Source organism: Canis aureus, chromosome 28 (genome assembly GCF_053574225.1).
Source record: "Canis aureus isolate CA01 chromosome 28, VMU_Caureus_v.1.0, whole genome shotgun sequence".
NCBI lineage: Eukaryota > Metazoa > Chordata > Mammalia > Carnivora > Canidae > Canis > Canis aureus.
Window position 1 is genome coordinate 7,394,827 of NC_135638.1, and position 19,434 is coordinate 7,414,260.

Consider the following 19,434-nt stretch of genomic DNA (forward strand, 5'->3'; position numbering starts at 1 on the left):
TGCCTATTCTTGCCGGTAGCCCCACACAGGTATCTGGGCATAAGCAAAATGCCTACATAGAAAGGCAGTTGCAGTCAGAAATTGGTTATATCAGTAGTTACACAAGAGTACAAGGGAATTAGTTTTCGTTTTGAAGGAGGTATTTACAAACACAAAAACCAAAAATAAATCCTCTGCTGTTGAATTAAGAATTGGAGACACAGATGCTAGATAAATAGATTTGGAAATACAGATTGAAATATACACAGTTGACCCTTGAATAATACAGAGGTTGGGCAACTGACCCTCCCGATGCAGTCAAAAATTCATGAATAACTTGTGACTCCCTAGAAGCTAACTACTGATAACCTGTTAAGTGGAAGACATGCTGACATGGTTAACATATACTTTTATGTTATACACTATATTCTTACAGGCTAAAAAAATGTTATTTAAAATCATAAGAGAAGATCTACTTACAGTATATCTGGTATGTATAACCAAATACATGGTTCTGTATTTATATTAAAAAAAAGTCCATGTATTAGTGGACTTGCACAGTTCAAATCTGTCTTGCACAAGGGTCAGCTATATATGCATACACACATATGTACGTGTATTTCCCACCTTTGTTCATGAAGAGTGCCTCAGAGGAGCAAATGAGAGCATGGCTTATAAATACCATTCTCCTCCAAAACCAACCAGGTTTCTTTCAGAAATGATGGACTTGAAGCCAATATCAGGGAAAAGACAAAGATAAGACTGGGACATCTTGCTATACCACAAAGCAAGGAAGTGATAGGGTCATGTCAAAAGGACATAAGAACCAGCTTGAATGGGCTCCCACTGACCAAATTTCAGGGAATTTGAGCATCCAAATAAACAATGATACCAACATAATCTACTGAATTTAGGCAGTAGGAATGTAAGTCCACCTCAATATAGGTTAACGTGAATAAATTCAAAGTTTGAATAGGAATGAGCTACTTCTGAGATTTAAATTACTTCGCTACAAAATGCTTATTAATTATGAAAGGGGAAAAAAAAACTAGCTTCACAGAGCAGAAGAGTGGTTGACACCACATTGATCAAGTGATCCAAGTAATCATTAGTAATGGAATCAAACAAAATCATTAGCCACCTAGGAGTGTGTGATGAGAACATAGCATCACTGTTGTGATATTCCTGTCAAATATGTATAGCCCATATCTAATTATGTGGAAACATCAGACATACCAAGCAGAGACAGTGTACAAAGAAATTAATGAAAAGTCTTCAAAAATGCCAGTCATAAAATAATTGTTACAAATTGAAGAGGACTACAATTGACATGATGACTAAATGTAATGTATAATTCCAGACATGATCCCTATCCTATAAAGCAGATTATTGTTAACAACTGGCAAAACTCAATTCCCATGGCTGTATTTTAAGAGACTATCTTTGTTTTTAGGAATATACAATGTGTGATGTGGCATCATGTTGGCAACTTGCTCTCAAATGTTGCTAGAAAAATGGGAAAAAGGTTTTTTATGTTGTAATTTTTTCCATAGGTGTAATATTGTAAAATTTAGGATAAAATTTACAGAAAAAGATTTAAAATTAGCTTTTTTGCTATGAATTCTAAATTAATTGAAATATGATCAATTATAAATGTTCCACATAGGTTTGAGCAGAACAGATAGTGACTTATATAAAGAGGTCTTCTTGTAATATATGGTTTTTTAAAACATGTTCTCCATATCTTCTATTTCTTACAAGTTTTTGTTTGGTCTGCTTGATAAGTCAGTTTCTGGTAAAAGTGTATTAAAAGTGTATTAAAAGATTGCTGTGTTTCCCTTGACATTCTGTTGTTTTGCTATATAGATTGAGATTATAGGAAACAAAAATACTATCTTGAAAAGATCTGTACCCTCCCACTGCAGTGTTATTTACAATAGTCAACAGAGAAGCAACTTAAATGGCCTCAGTGGGTAAATGGATAGAGAAAAAGTGGCTCATATATACAACGGAATGTTCTGCAGCCATAAAAGAGGGAAATCCTGTCATTTGCACCAACATGGATGGACCTTGAGAGCATTATGCTAAATAAGTCAGAGAAAGACAAATGCCACGTGATCTTATATGTGGAAATAAAAAAAAAATGAACTCACTGATACAGAGAACAAACTGATGGTTGCAAGAGGCAAAGGGAGGGGGAGCAAGACAGATGGTGTCAAAAGGTACACACTTCCAGTTATGAAAGTGTCATGAATGCAGTGTACAACATGGTGACTACAGTCTATAAAACTGTACTGCATCTTTGAAAATTGCTAAGGGAGTAAACCCTAAAAGTTCTCAGCACACAAGAAAAAGAATTTTTAACTATGTATTGTGATAAATGTTAACAGATTTATCGTGGTGTTCCTCTTGCAATGCATACAAATGTTGAATCATTATATTGTATCTCTGGAACTTATAAGCCAGTTATATTGCAGTGAAAATTTTAAAATAATTTGCTCTCTTCCCTGCTAGTGCCCCCATCCCTCCATGAGATTACATTAGGAGAATATAAGTTCAGGATCCCTGGGTGGCTCAGCTGTTTAGCGCCTGCCTTCCGCCCAGGGCGTGATCCTGGAGACCCGGGATGGAGTCCTACATCAGGCTCCCTGCATGGAGCCTGCTTCTCCCTCTGCCTGTGTCTCTACCTCTGTCTCTCATGAATAAATAATAAAATAAAAATTTTAAAAAAGAAAAAAAATAGAATACAAGTTCGTGGTTAACCTTCTTGGTGGACTTTATTATTTATCACTATTAATGCATTGTGCTATGCATTTCATTTTGCCTGATATTAATATTGTTGTCCAGCTTTCTTTTACTTAGAATTTATCTGATATAATTTTTTGCCTTGTTTCTTAACTTTTGTACCATTTATTTATAAGTAGCACATAGATTTTCCAACCTTTTTTTACACTTATTTTAAAATTTTTTATCATTCCTTATGTTTATATTTGTTTCTACATTATTTCTGCTTTCTCTTTACCATGTTTTTTCCCTTCCATCATTAGTTGATTATGTCTTATTTTTTCCCTTTATTTCCTGTATTCTTTGGATGTAAAATATTCTGTTTCCTTTTTTTTTGTAACTACAATACTTCAGCATTCTTATAAAATGTCACTACCCTAACTAGATAAAATATTAAATATTAATTTTTATTTCTCCCATTACATGTATATATTTCATTTCACAATATATTTATTATAACTTTTTCTTAATATAAAATTATTTATAATTGTTATGGTTTAAGATAGCCACTGCTTTGCTAAATTTACCACTGCATTGTTCAGGTAATGTCTTCTTGCATCTCCCTCCTTCCTTCATACAAATGTATCCTCATTATTTGCCTGCTTGTTGAAATTCATTTGCAATACCAAAATTAATACAGCATTTTTCCAACCATTCACAAACATACTCAGTGTGGTAACAAAATTACCAGCACACACATTCCCAGGTGAGGGTAGACAAGGGAATGCTCTGCCTTCTTAGTTCTGCTCTCATGCTCTCCTTTTTGCATCTGTCTTATACATTTTTGTGTGATTATTTTGGTGATGCCACTGCTTGAAATGGGTCCCAGGGCACAGTGCTGATGTGCTACATGGTGTTCTTTAGCATAAAAAGGCTGTGATGTGCCTCGTGTAAAAAAATACTTGCAACAGATAAGCTTCCTTCAGGCATCAATTACAGTGCCAATGGCTGTGAGTCCAATGGCAATAAATCAACAATACCATCCAAACAGAAAATAAAGAGGATGTTTGCCCATCTGTATGTGAAGCCGCTACAGAAAGTGCTAAAGTAACCTCTACAGTGCGTGACAAAGCTATGGGAAAGATGGAAAAGCAGCTCATTGTGTGGTTTCATGAGATGATGGATGATGAAAAGAGCAGAGTGGACAGCACAGTCATTAGCCTAAAAGCCAAAAAAATGTAGGTCCACATTACCAAGGGTAAAAAATAATGTTAAACATTTCTTGTTTCAAAAGATGAGAAGAATGAAACACACTAAACTTGCAGGTAGTGCAGGTTCTACAGATCAGGAGACTGCAGAGGAATTTTTAAAATACCTGCTATGTATTGTACAGGAAAGGGTCATGTGGAAGGCTCGCATGAGACGGCTTGTTTTAGAAGGACACTGACACACAAACCTATATGACACAAATAGCACTTTGCTTGACAAAAATAATGTGCCCAGAGACCCAAAGGAACCCAAGCGTCTATTTCTTCTGGGTGCAATAGTTTTTGGTCTTTGCTAATTCAGTGTTCCTGGCAACTTTATAACTACTACAAATACCAAAAATTAACTCTTCTTGATGTATATTGATTACTATTCTTCTAATGTCTTTCTTTTTCTTAAATAATTGCTAACCCAATGATAAAATTCTAGATATTCTTCTAATGTCTTTCTTTTTCTTAAATAATTGCTAATCCAATGATAAAATTCTAGACTGAGAGTTATATCCTCTCAGACATTATATTTTTCCATTGTGTTTCTTCCTTTAATATTTGAAGTATAGTTGACATACAATGTTATATTAGTTTCAGGTGTACGACATGTTGATTCACTAATTCTACACATTATGCTATGCTTACCAGGATAAGTGTAGTTACCATGTGTCATCACACAGTGTTATTACAATATTATCAGCTATATTCGTAATGCTGCACTCTTTCATCCCTATAACTTATTTTACAACTGGAATTGTATACTTATATTCACCTATTTCGCCTCTACTTTTGCTGTCCAGAACTTTGTCCCTTTTTTGGAGATGATCACTGAATAATGAAGACTGAAATGACATTACATCTGGAACTTGCTTTTTAAAAAAAAGATTAAATAAAAGTGGAAAAAATCTGATGATTCTTGATCTGGGTGATATGAACATGGGTATTCATTTTGTTCTTTCTACTTATTTAAAAGTATTTTATAATGTTTTAAAATGAAAATATAAAAACATAAAATATGAAAAGATAAAAAATCTTTTCAGGTTTAACAACCATAGCCTGCTTTGGGACCCCGCTTTGACTCAGATGCTTAGCTTTCTACCTTCTGTTCCTTTTATATTACTGATTCTTAGAGATTTTTCTTTCTTTCTTGTGGACTCAGGCATGCATTGAAAATCATTTTTGTTATAGATTATTTAGCATCTGCATGTTTATACTACAAGAGTTTTTACATTATCTTGGTTTGCCATCCCACTAGAACCATTCATTTTCAGGAAGGATATTGAAAGAAAGAATAAGAGGCAGAAATTATAAAAGGAAATAACATAACTTGACTACATTAAAATGAAAACAGAGAATGTGCTCTCCTCACAATGCCTCAAACACAGGCAGCAGCTGAAGCATTTATACAAGACAGTGTAAAGAATCCATCAAATAAAAAATGATCAAAAATCAGTAGCAGGGATGCCTGGGTGGCTCAGTGGTTGAGCGCCTGCCTTAGGCCCGGGGCCTGATCCTGGAGTCCCAGGATTGAGTCCTACATAGGGCTCCCTGCATGGAGCCTGCTTCTTCCTCTGCCTGTGTCTCTGCCTCTCTCTCTGTGTCTCTCATGAATAAATAAAATCTTAAAAAAATCAGTAGGAAACATGAGCAAGGAACTGGTCAAGAGATACATAGAAAAGGAAACCAGATTAAGCAATTCTCATATGAAAAGTTCCTCAACTGCATTATTTAAGAGATTCAATTAAAACAAAATTGGGGTACTTTTTAATATATCATTTCTGTCACTGTCCAATCATAAACCCAGAATAATATGCTGTTTATTTTAACAGAGACATTTTAATATATAAAAGTTTGGTTACTTGGATTTTGGAGAGCTTAAAAGGCAAGAGGAAAATATTAAGTTTTCATAGAAGTAACAACTTCTGGAAGCTGTTGCCATTCCAGGGCTAGAGAAACAAATGGAACATTTCCAGGGTATTACAACCTAAATATTTGTAGCAGGCAGCTTCCAAAGACTGGAATAATCTCTGAAGAAGAATCGCCTCCTGTTTGGTGCCCAGGAAAGGGGGCCTCTGTAGTACTAGAGCGTAGGCCTCTAGGAGGAGGCTGGCTGAGCTTGGACTTCAGGAATTCAGAGGGAGGTTCTGAGCAGCCGGAAATCAGACCTCTTGATGCACTCTTATTACCAAGGGAGCATGATACAGCTGGTTTGGGGACTAGGAAATACACATTAAATGGGAATCAGTTGCTGCCACCAGGGAGAACTTTTTGATGCTGATAGAAGCAAGTAGCACACAAGGAGCAAGACCTTCTTTCTTCTTCATCCTTGCAGTCACTTCTAATATACCCTGCTAGCAGAGCCTACCATGTATCCATCAACCGAAGCAGAAATGCAATGGTGGCCTCAGTTACAGCATCGCAAGATAGATTTGGAGCTAAGAAAACATAATGATAGAAAGAAAGAAAGAAAATAAAAAGAAAGGAAGGAAGGAAGGAAGGAAGGAAGGAAGGAAGGAAGGAAGGAAGGAAGAAAGAAAGAAAGAAAGAAAGAAAGAAAGAAAGAAAGAAAGAAAGAAAGAGAAAGAAGAAAAAAGAAAGAAGAAAAGAAAGAAAAAAGAAAGAAAGAAAGAAAGAAAGAAAGAAAGAAAGAAAGAAAGAAAGAAAGAAAAAGAAAAGAAAGAAAGAAAGAGAGAGAGAGAGAGAAAGAAAGAAAGAAAGAAAGAAAGAAAGAAAGAAAGAAAGAAAAGAAAAAGAAAGGAAGGAAGGAAGGAAGGAAGGAAGGAAGAAAGAAAGAAAGAAAGAAAGAAAGAAAGAAAGAAAGAAAGAAAGAAAGAAAGAAAGAAAAAAAAGAAAAGAAAAAAGAAAAGAAAGAAAGAAAGAAAGAAAGAAAGAAAGAGAAAGAAAGAAAGAAAGAAAGAAAGAAAGAAAAAGAAAGAAAGAAAGAAAGAAAGAAAGAAAGAAAGAAAGAAAGAAAGAAAGAAAACATATGATCAGCATACTAAACATCAAATGGGCTTAAATGAAACTCTGAAACCCTGGTGGATTGCAATATAACTTGATAGTAGCTATGCTTGAAAATAAATTTGAAATATCTAGTATAGAGTTGGAAAAGTTCAAACACTATGATGTGGCATTCTTCCAAGTGTATTCCCTATATTTAATTTGTACCCAGGATGATATATACAAGGATGTTTATGGTGCTTTATAGCAAAAATTAATTAATTAATTAAAAATTTAAAAGGTCTAATTGACCATAAGAAGTACTGTATTTTCTAATATATAGCACCTTAAAAAGATGGAAATATATATCAATATATAAATGATAAATTATATACACACACATTTTAAATACACAGTCCTTAGGACTTTGGGATTGTGGCTTTAACTCCCTCAATTTAAAGAAAACACTACCATATAACTTAGGCAAGACCATTTCTCATTGTCAGAAAATTCAGGAAAATTAGGCTTACTGTTTTTTTTTTATTCAAATAAGTATGTTTATGAGTCACCATGATCGACATCTCACTTCCGAAATCTAACATACGTGCACTGAGAGATGGAGAGACAAACAGGTGGATTAGAAAGACAAGGAGACTAGCAGTGAGTATAGAGCAAGCCTTAGATAAATGAGAGGCTGCTCCTTTATTAATTCATAAAAAAGACCTTGTTTTTCAGCCCTTATTAACTCTCTCAAGCCTGATGTATCCCAATCTGTGCCTTTGTTAGCGCCACAGAATTTTCTATACCAAAAAAAAAAAAAAAAGAAAAGAATTTTCTATACCGATAGAATAGTATATTTTCCTTAAACTTGAGGACGGTTAGACGTTATATATCGCTTTTGCAAACTGAAGTAAGATAGCGATGGAGACAATGCAAAGCGAATATGAGACTGCAAGTATATTTTTAAAGGGAGTGATCTTTGGAAAGAATACATCTAAGATAGTAGGGATTTGAAAGATAATTTCTTTAAAACTATCATAACTATACTCTGAAAAATCAGTCCCCTAGAGATGGGAGTAATTTAGTTCCCAAATAATCAACCTGATTTTAAGAAGAATTGTTTCTGAAAAGATCTATAGAAAGTATGATAAAGAACACGGGGAAAGAAACCTCTCAATTAACCTTTTAAAATGCTGAAATTTCAGGTAAAGTCGACAAGAGAGGAGCAAAGCATAGACACTAATTTTAATGTTTTGGGAAACTTGTATCTATTTTAAATAGAAATCATTTTCTTCTGTAGAGGGATAGTACACTTGTGCATTAATGCCAAGGAAAACGGTACTGTTCAGAAAACAATGCCAGGCTGGGCTAGCTGTCAAGTTACCTAACCTTTCTGTTTCCCTGTGCACTGTTCTGCAGTTAAAAGATTTCTTATAGAGTGAACCAAATCAACACAGTCACCCTATTTCACTGCTTAGAAAGTAAGATTCATCCTAGCCAATACTGAGTCTTAGAAACAATCAAGGAAGCAAGCAAACAAATCCTAAAACCCTCAAAAAAAAAAAAAAAATCAACAGCACCAAAGAAGTTTTATATGCACACAATGCAAAGGAGGGACATATGCTGCTCACACTTAGGGATGTTAACTGTCACCACCTGTATACCTTATAGCCATAGTATCACCATCTTTAGAAGAAGGTTCATGCCAACACGATTGGTACTTTTACTGTCTTGCTTTAGTTTTCACTTGAAATTTTTGAGAACCAAAGAAATGAAAAAACTGTAAGCCCATAAAATATGTTTAAATGATCTAATCAGATAAAATCTAGTCAACAATTGTAATATGTAAGGGAGTGCAAAAGATCATTTGGGGATTTAAAGATAAGATATAATTCACATAAAAATAAGGGCTATCACATATGAAATACATTCTATGTGCAAGATATTTTTCTCGTGCTATACATTTATCTCTCATGCATAATCCTCTGACATAATGCTGGGAAGGGTAATGGGTTTTTTTTGTTTTGTTGTTATTGTTTAATTATGAAAGTATTAACTGCTGTGACAAATTCTGATAGATGGCGATGTAAAGTAAAAACTGCCCCCCAATAACCCTTGCTCTTACTAACCAGAGGTAATCACTTCATAGTTTCTTGTAATTCCTTCTAGAGAATTTTTTTAAAAATATAGGCATAATACACACACCACACACATAGACACACACAAACACAGCTGGTCATACTACGTCTCAGATCCTTAATTCGCTTTTCTTACTTAAAAATATATATTGAAGGGGCACCTAGGTGGCTCAGTTGGTTAAGTGTTGGACTCTTAATTTTAGCTCAGGTCATGATCTCAGGGTCCTGAAATTGAGCCCCCTGGTTGGACTCCATGCTCAGCAAGGAGTCTGCTGGAGAGTCTTTCTCTCCCTCTGTGCCTCCTCCTGTTTGCACTCTTTCTAAAATAAATAAATCTTTAAAAATATATACTGAAGATCTTTTCACACTGGGCTATCCTATTTAATGGCTGCAAAATATATTTCAGTGCTTTAGTGTATCATAATTTAAATACCCATTCACCATGTGGTCAATATTTATATTGTTTGCAGCTTTTTGATTTTATAGTGTTATAGTAAACATACATTCACCATTGGGCACTTCTACAAGTAAATCTCGATGACACTTTTCTAGAAGTGGAACTGTCAGGTTGAATTCTGGAAGATATTGCCAAATTGCTCCCCTACACCTAATTTATTTGAAATAAATAGTATATGAACCTGTTTATTTCCCTCCATCTAGTACCTCCCTGGGATGAGGGCCAGAGGGGTTAGTGCCATAGGCCCAAGCTGTAGAAAGCTCTATTTTGGCTTTCTTCTATTGTGCCCTTCCTATAGGGCATGTGACAATGGTGTCAAGGAGATATGCCCACCTGCACCCCTCCCCATACTAACCATGCTCTGCATATCTGAGACCCCAGAATTTCCTTCTCAAAGAGCTGTAAACCTACCTCCAGGGTTTGCATAGGCTAGGAAGGTTAATGTTTTTTGCTCAAGCAACACAGCTAGTCATTGAAAGAGGCAGATTTAAACTCTGAGTTTTTCCAGTGTGTTGTTCCAACAACTTATTGCAATTTATAGATGAAAACTAAACTTTCCAATACATTAGTAGATATTAGTAGGAATATCAGAAGATGCCATTGATTCTAAATAATAATAAATATGAACACATTTTAAAATATATTTACTGTAAATGTTACAAAGTCAAATATAGAATTATAATTATTAGTACAGTATAGTGGAACAAGATGCAGAATCAATAAGCCAAAAACTTTTTGTTTCCTAAACCTTTTCTGTTTTCAAAACTATCAATTATTTTATGTTAAATTTCCTATAGAGCTTCCTGCTAGACATATCAAATGGGTTTCTGGCCCGCAGGCATTCCATTGACACAACTGTCACTGAAATCGCAAAGACTCACTTACTTTAAATAGCAGTAGAATCATAACATCCAGTAAAATTATTCACTTTAAATGCCAGCTCATGCTGAGTACTACAAATGCTTATTCAAAAAATTGAAGACAATGAAGCAGGGTAAGACTGTTGAAAATTTCTATTGCAATATTAGTTTAAATGAATATTATAATTAAGGATTAGTCTTTTCACTACAATCTTTCATGTTCTAAATTTTAATGTGTCTTTTTTTTTTTCTACAACATGAAATAGTTTGGGGAAATGTCAAGGACTGAATTTTTAGTAAACATCTCAGTAGTGTAAATAGATCCTTTAAGAAAATTCTAAACATATATAGGAAACCATATAGCAGAGATAAAATATTAGGAAGAAAAATTTAAAAGATAAATGGCATAACCACACTTAACAACTAATAGTTTCATAAAAAGTTGAGCAGTGTGGAGTCTAATCTAATTATGGAATGCAACTTCTGTTGAGGTAATGGAAATGAAAATTTGACTGCCCCACACACGTATACACCCCTCTCAAAAGCAGTTGGTTGGAACCAGGCTCAATGTTGTAATCTGGGCGAATGGGTGGGCCTAAAAGCTGTTCTCAATTACCAAGGTTCACGTACTGGAAAGAGCAAACATCTTTGAAGCCAGACCTGGGCTAAGCCAGCTATGGCCTTGGGAATCCGTGATGTCCTTCATATAAGCAGAAGAAAAACATTGTGAATTTCTGGTTGAAGGCCAGTGTGAAAATTATAAAGAGAAACCTCACTAAAATGGAGTCAGGATGTTCCACAGGAGAAGTTCGACTTTACCACTCCTTCCCATTTGCAAATTCAACAGGAACAGCTGAACCTTGCACATGGATACTATTTTGCTACCCCAGCAGAAGGAGAAAAGTCTTTCCTCATCTCCCAGGCAACAGCACAACCAATGAGAAAGTCACAACTCAGCCAACAGGAGACCACTATAACTCAAAAACCCATTTTATTTCAGTGTACTTTATGTTCCTAAAAGCCTTTCCAACTTCACACTTTCCTCTGAGTAGTTTACCTCTCCTTTGTTCTGTGGACTTACCTATGTTTTTTGTGGGGTTTCGTTGTTGTTGTTGTTGTTGTTTTTTGTCATAGCTTCTTTGACCCAGATTTCTATTCTCTGCTATTTCCAAATAAACCCAATTTTCCTCCTAAAGTAACTGGAAGTTTTATTTTTAAATAACATCAGCCTTTACAGTGGAGACACTAAAGTGGGGCGGGGTGAAGTGCTAGGTAAGCCTTATACCAAAATGCTAGAAGAGAGGAGTATGGCTTTGCAATGAAATTTTAAAACAAATAATCTGTCATTTTTAGGCATTGCAATATGTTCTCCTAAGTGGATTTTTACTATGCCAGAATTTTTTATTTTTGGTGTAGTCAAATTTTTTCAATCATTTCTTTATAATGTGTGCTTTTGAGTTTTGTTTCAGAAATTTTTACCTGTCCTATTATGTCTTACATGTAGAAACAAGCCAACACAGTGTTCCATATATACTCTTTAAAGGATTAATGACTAAAAATCAAACTATCAAGGGTAGGAGGCAAAGGTGGTTTTCAGAGTTTTCAATGGTCATCAATTAAAGAATCATTGCTGGAATAATTGAGAGTTGAGTGGGCATTTTAAAAAAGATTTTAGGGCAGCCCGGGTGGCTCAGTGGTTTAGCGCTGCCATTGGCCCAGGGCGTGACCCTGGAGACCCTGGATCGAGTCCCACGTTGGGCTCCCTGCGTGGAGCCTGCTTCTCCCTCTGCCTGTGTCTCTGCCGCTCTCTCTCTCGTGAATGAATAAATAAAATCTTTAAAAAAGAAAGATTTTATAAAATAGTCTCTCTTCAGGAAATAGCTGACTGGTTGGAAGAACCCAAAAAATACATAGTTTCATCAGCACTTTGTAGAATTTACCTTTTGGAATAATGTCAGCCTCTGTCCTATTTTCTAACATGAAAACTCCCAAATAAACTAGAGTCACTATCCATTTATTCTTTTATAAAAGCACCAAGTGGCCCAGTGGTTTGCAGAATTATTTTAAAAGAATGCTTTAGTTGGAATTGCAATTTTTGATAGTGTTTCAAATGTTGCCTACAAACATAAAAATGGCATTTAGAGGCTGCATGTGTGTCATTTTCTTTCTTTTTGGTCAGTGTTATTGAACAAATAGAAAATAGTGAAATCCTACAAATATTTTTGAGCTAATAAAAGGAATTAAGTTTTGAGGAAAAGGTATTTGTCCCATGCCAGGCTGGAATTTATGAAAATAAGAGGATTATTGTAAACCTTGCCTATTGAGTCAAACTGCCTGCAAAGTTCAAGAAATATTTAAGTGGCTAAAACCTATATCTTAATTATAGAAATATCCAAAAGAGCTTTCAAAGTATTTTAAGGAAGTCACATTTTCTAGCAGCTGTATACTACATCATAGTTCCTAATCAGATTGCTATTTCCTTGCTACTCATAAGGATATGCTCAATATATTTACTCACATTCCTTTTTTGCCTTTGCTTCCTTTTAAAGATTGCATGCAATGGGGAATTTTATAGGTATAGTATTCTGTAAAAATCAGTGAGGAATCATCACAAAAATAAGCTAAAATGCATACTCATCCGTGGGCTGACTCTACCAAGTTAAAGACTAATTATGATATCTTTCTCAGATGGTACTTAGTCTAACTTGGACAAAGATATCTAAGCGTCCATTTTTCCACATCAGCCTCGAATATGACACAACGTTACAAAATCCAAAGCTTCTCATTCAGTAGTTATTCAAATTGGAATATATCGGACTTAGCTGTAGGCATCAGTTGGGATTATATTACCATTTACATGAAGAAGGTAAAAATTACATTCCAGGGTAACATTTTTTCTAATATGGCCATCTTCAAACAGCGGGAAAAGTTAGAAAAAGCATGGAAAACTTGCCAAAGCAAAGAGAAGTGCCCTAAGGAGAAACTAATTGAAGGTGGTACAAATGAAGTAAGATACCTAACGTCATACCCATAACAGATTCTGGACCACAACCTCTCATCTCTGGGTCTACTGTTCATCTCTCCTGGTCCTAACGGACCCTAGGACTTTTATTTATTCATGAACTATTTTAAATATATAAAGAGAACAGCAAATATTTGAACAGATGTTCGTGTTCTTATTGCCCAGCTTTGATAAATGTCGATTGTCCCATTTACTTTAAAACTGATTTTTGTCAAAATTCCATAGTTTCCTATGCCAGATCAGGTTCAAGAAAAGTTATCCTTTGGAGATTATTTGCTTTTTTCTTGGTTAGAGTGAGAACAATGCTCTTTCCAGACCGGTATATTTCAAGGGGAATGCCGAAAATCCGACACAAGTTGATTTTTACTTTTTACTCTTTAATACTAATAAAATGCTACCTGGGGTCACATTCTCCATTTAAAATATATGCCTTATCAACTTCAGTCATATCAATTCTTTAAATGTCAACAAGTAACATTAAGGATTCAAGAATATTTTTTTACAAGTTACTCCAATCCAAAGAAGCTTAACTTTAAAATTTAAGACTGAAAAAACAGAGTTTTACATCTCTGGGGTACATAATAAAATTCCTGTTAGCCTTTAGATATCATGTGCACAATTACATTTTGTTTCCTTACTTCAGTCCTCACGAAGGACAGCACAGAAACATTTCCTGACATGAAATAAAGTTTGTGCTTTTGTTTTTATTATATAGTATTTCTCTTTTTTTCTAAAATAACAGCTGCTTGGTGGTCACCTTGAGCCTCAAGAAGGGTTATTAAGATTATATGTTATATAATTTCACTATTATTTTATCACTCAGCTTCACAAGTGGTATTTAAAGTTAAGAGCAATTTTAAATCTTCTTATGTTAATAAAAAAGAAGACACGTTTTGAAAATCAGCCGTTAATTTCCTTTGGTAAGAAATTATAATAACCATGCTATTGCAATAATATTGCTTTATTACGTTATTACTAGTAGTGAAAGTACATACTTTTAGAGAATTCATCTTTTTTGTATAGTCTTAAAATTTTGCAATATCATATTTCAATAATATATTTGGATCATACAGAGAAACATCCTCCAAAACTCACCATGGGCATTTAAAATATGAGGATTTAAAACCAAAACTCCCAAGATTGAGAGGAGTTTACCGTATTTTGCTTCTGCTACTTTTTCTAAAAACAAAATTAGGGAGACAGAAGAGTTTATCTCCAAATGTTTGGATTAAGAAATATTATGCTACACTGTCATCAGGTGATACATTCTGGAATCTGGTTTAAAAGGGCTCGTATTTCTATATGCTACTTGTATGTATAGGCAGTGATTTAAAAAAAAGTTATTCTTAAGTGAGCTGCTGGTAAATTCAATACAGTTTATGACATGAAATTTATCAAGTAATTTTCCTATAGCAGACAAATATTCTTTAAGTACAAAAATTCGAAAGGAGTTAGAAAGGTGAATGGAGGGAATATAAGGGCACATTAAAAAATGGGAATTTTATTTTAAAATATTATTTTAAAGTGTGAAAAAAAGTTTGCATCTAGCTTAAATGACCTAATTTTATTTTTATATTTATATCTACAAGTCATTATCAACTAATATATATTGCCTAATACTGGGTCAGTAGCACTTTTTTCTAAAGCCCACCTACTTTGCCAAGATTATATCCTTTATTAATTATTTAATTATTTGACTAAATTCATTTATAGAACCAATGGAGAAAGAGAAAACATTTATGGTTCATTTATCTTTTTTTCTAAGATTTTATTTATTTATTTGAAAGAGAGAGAGAGAGAGCACGAGCAGGGAATGGGCAGAGGGAGAGAGAGAAGTAGACTCCTCAACCCAGCGGGGCCAATACTAGAACTCAGGGATCATGACCTGACCCAAAGCCAGATGCTTTACTGACTGAGCCACCCAGATGCCCCACTTATGTTTCATTTCTTAAGAAATTATAATAAAGAAGAGGCAGACATATAAGTAATTATCAAAAGAGTGATGAATATTAATGAGATATGCAATTAATCAGGTATGTTCTTATTGTATTTCCTCTTAATCTAGTTGAAGTTAAGACTAACATGAAGAAATTACCTGAGACTATGTAAGAGTGAAACCATATTTTAATAAAAGAAAAATATGCTAAGAAGTTTCTTTCCTTTATTTTCCTTTCCTTTTCCCTTTTCCCTTTTCTTCCTTCCTTTCTTCCTTTTCTTCTTTGGAAGGCCATAAATTTTGGAATCTCTCAGACCACAGTTTGAATCCTGGCTCTCATATTTACTTGCTATACAATCATGTAATTTGTTCATATACGAAATAATCATAATATCACAGAAGGCTGTTTGTAAGACTAAGATAACATGTAAATTCTAGAACTGTGATCCATAAATATCTGCCCCCTCTCCTGTGGCTATAAATACAATTATATGTAAACATATAAATACAATTATATGTAAATACAATTATATGTAAACAAAGAGGAGATGGAGATGCAAAGATAATGAACTATCAAAAATATCTTTATAAATAGATAACATTTGGATTTTTTTGTAGCAGAAGTAGGCTTTTGATTAATAAAAATGAATACATGATTACTACACCTCATGGAGTAAAACATTTAGATGACCCTAGAACAGAATGTAGAATTAAGCAAGCTTCAAATGTAGTGGGAGACATGGGATTCCAGGTTGAGAAAGGGTAAAAAAAATAGTTAAAAGCTAGCAAAGGACTTTCTGCCAGCTACTGGGGCAGTAAGAGATTGTTTTAGATTCTTGAAAAAGGGAATGATAAAGAGGAAATTATAGGGTAAGATGTATGTGAAGCAGGACCTACTAGGAGACTGCAATGGTGGTCTGTGACTAAAGTAAAGCAGACCTAGTCTGGTGTAGGAAAATGAAATGGAAAAAGTGGCAAGGGGGAGGATATCTAAGAGAAATATTTTAAAATCTATACATTTATATAGAAGATGAGAAAAAGGGGATCCCCGGGTGGCGCAGTGGTTTAGTGCCTGCCTTTGGCCCAGGGCGTGATCCTGGAGACCCGGGATCGAATCCCACATCGGGCTCCCGGTGCATGGAGCCTGCTTCTCCCTCTGCCTAAGTCTCTGCCTCTCTCTCTCTCTCTGTGACTATCATAAATAAATAAAAATTAAAAAAAAAAAAAGATGAGAAAAAGTGGAAACAGTATAGAATGAACACTAAGAGAGATTGAAAAATATGTATTGCCAGGGACACCTTGGTGGCTCAGTTCTGTTAAGCATTTCCCTTCTGCTCAAGTCATTATCCCAGGGACCTGGGGTAGAGCCCCATGTCTGGCTCCCCGCTCGGCGGGAAGTCTGCTTCCCCTTTGCCTTCTCCGTTTCCTTCTTCCTCTGTCCCTCCCCATGCTGTGCACTGCTTGTCTCTCTCCTTCACCCTCTTCCTCTCCCCTCTCCCATCTCCCCCCAAAAATAAATAAAATCTTAAAGCAGAAAAATAGGTAGTGCCAGAAATAAATATTGGATCATGGGCACCTTGTTGAAGGGATCAGATGATAGGTTTAGACTTGACAGGATGAGTTTGAGCCTATAAGACAGCATGAAAGTAAGCATGTTATACATAGAGGCCCTGGTCTTTCTGTACATGTCTTTTATTTGGTATACATGAAGGGAATTATTGAGGTTCTTTTTTTTCTTCCTGCATAATTCAGTATCATGTATTTTCATGAGACCAAATCTGGCCAAGAGAATCAAGTGGAGGTGTTCTGTATGTTTCTGAGTGTAAGGTCATAATTCTGCATTTTTAAAACCCATAGTTAACAAAAAGTTTGGTTTATTTTCACTCTTCATACTATATCATCTAAGTCTGTTTTTCTTACCGCAATAATATGCACCCTAGTATAGTTAATGTATATACTTCCAAATATTATCTTATAAATACATGTGTTACTAAAAAATAAATATTATTAAGTGTTCAAAATGATATTTGAGGCGGCTCTGGCTTCAGTTCCAGTATGTAAAAAGCTTAGAAGTTGGAATCCATTGTTACAGAAAGAAAAAGCTGGACAAACTCAGAAATCGATGACTTTTGTTTTGTTTTTTATGTGAACTGTTCTTTTTTTTTTTTTTTTTTTTTTTTTTTAATGTGAACTAGGAGAAAAAAAAAATCCCCAAATCTGGAGAGACAGATGAATCCAGAGAGCTATAGCAAAGATTTGCTTTTCTAAAACAGAAGCCTCTGTAGTCATAAACTGTTATGAACACTAATCTAATAATCATGATGAAATACTGGAGATTAAGCTGGACTCCTGTGACAGTAAGAAACTCCTGGCAGATATAGTCTGGGGAGAAGCAGAGTTTCCAGTAATCCCAGCAGATCCTCAAGGTAAATATCCAGGAAAGAGTTCTTTGTGCCCTGGCACTGGGAAGATAAGGATAGTCCTTATCAAATACACACAAAACATCCTCCTTAACAATAGCCGACTCCCCAGCACCTTGTCTTAGAGGTATGAGGAAAGAGCCTTCTTCCTCTTACTCCAGTCCCTTCTAGCCTGTTCTACTGAATGGAGGACTGTATACAAGAAGACACATTTGCAAAACACAAGAAATGAAGAAAAAAAAAATCTCAGATTTCATTAAGAGGCTGGAGAGTGCTCCTTCTCTAATACACCTTCTTACCTACAGGGTTCAAGTACAGTAAGAGTGGATTACAGCGAAAAGGGCTGGAAGACACAGACCATCTCTGAAGAGGTACACTGAGGCAAGCCTTGTAAAAGTGCTGCCCCCCAAAACACAACAGCTTGTGATTTCTTTGTTCTTCATATACCTAAGGTGTATCCCCAGCCCTCAGGTCAAATGCTGGCCTTAACCTTGAAGAATACCTTTGAGCTAATAAGAGGTAGAATAAGAAACAAAAGAAATAAAGCTTGAAGCTCTCATTAGACCAACATTTTAGAGTTGATTGATTTAAATCATATTGCCGGCTCCTCAAGAAGCATTCTTGTCATTTAAGCATATAGTTACATCATAAATAAACTAAATGTATTTAATCCATTTAATTGGAAATTTGTAATGTTTTATTAAGCTATTAATTTGTCTGTATTTTACTTTGGCTCTTAAAAAGCCCATATATAAGACATATTGCCATATTATTTGCAATTTCATTAAACAGTTGCCAAATTTATTGAGTCTAGGGGCAGTTTTGCATAATCTTAATTTGCAGCATTATTTCTTCACATTTTTCCCCAGTAATTTTTCTACACAAACCAAGAGGCCAAATAAATTCTAGAAATGAGAATTTCTAAAATCATAATACTATAGCATTTTTACTTTTATTGTATGAATCTGCTGCCACAATAGGACAGAGGAGGTATATCACATAGGAAGACATGGATTTTTTTAAAAAACTGTCATGAGCATATATCTTTATTTATCAATTTAAAATTAAATTGGTGAACAGGAGGTGTCAGAGCATTAATGTTTTTGATGAGAATGAAAGATTTAAATTATAAACTACATCGACACATAGTGACAGATGAGGATTAGAATTTCTACATTAAAATTTCTGAGCACGCATCCATTATTAAAGTTCAAAAATATTTCTCTTCAAATATTCTTTTTGGAAATAGTGTGATGTCGTAATGTTTGATGCCTCAGGCAAAGAAACACACTGCTTCAGAAAAATCAGATTTGATTTGGGTTTCAACAGTTCTTAGAATGCAGTGACTTGTACGCCAGCTACACTTTTTTTCTTTGTATGCCAGCTACACTTCTAAATCAACCCATACTTTGTAGTTGACATCACCATTGGCACACTCAGCCTCTGCACTATTATTCGCTTTGCACATAGCAATGAAAGAGGCTGGGATAAAATGCTAGGGAGCAAATTGTTTGTTTATAGGAGGAAATATGTAATACCATTTTTAACACTCCCTACTAAATTCAAAACAATAAATGAGACAATTTTAAGTTTTTCATCTTCTGCTGGAAAATGTGTGCCTTTCAACATTTTCTCAAAGAAATTTAATTCGCAGCTTAGAAAAAGGGAATCTTTTCTTACAAATATTTTAATATTTTATTAC

The 19,434-nt window shown here is 34.7% G+C and overlaps 1 long non-coding RNA gene across 2 annotated transcripts in view; it reads left to right on the plus strand.

Moving 5' to 3' along the window:
- The window catches only part of LOC144300370 (uncharacterized), a 143,897-nt gene that overhangs the window by 83,955 nt on the left and 40,508 nt on the right, over positions 1-19,434 (plus strand). The window contains exon 6 of one of the 2 annotated variants that reach the window (XR_013366969.1): positions 18,038-18,312. The exons of the other annotated variant lie outside the window; for it this stretch is intronic. This is a non-coding gene — a long non-coding RNA (uncharacterized LOC144300370). Of the gene's footprint in view, positions 1-18,037; positions 18,313-19,434 lie in introns of those variants that run through there. 2 annotated transcript variants of the gene reach the window in all.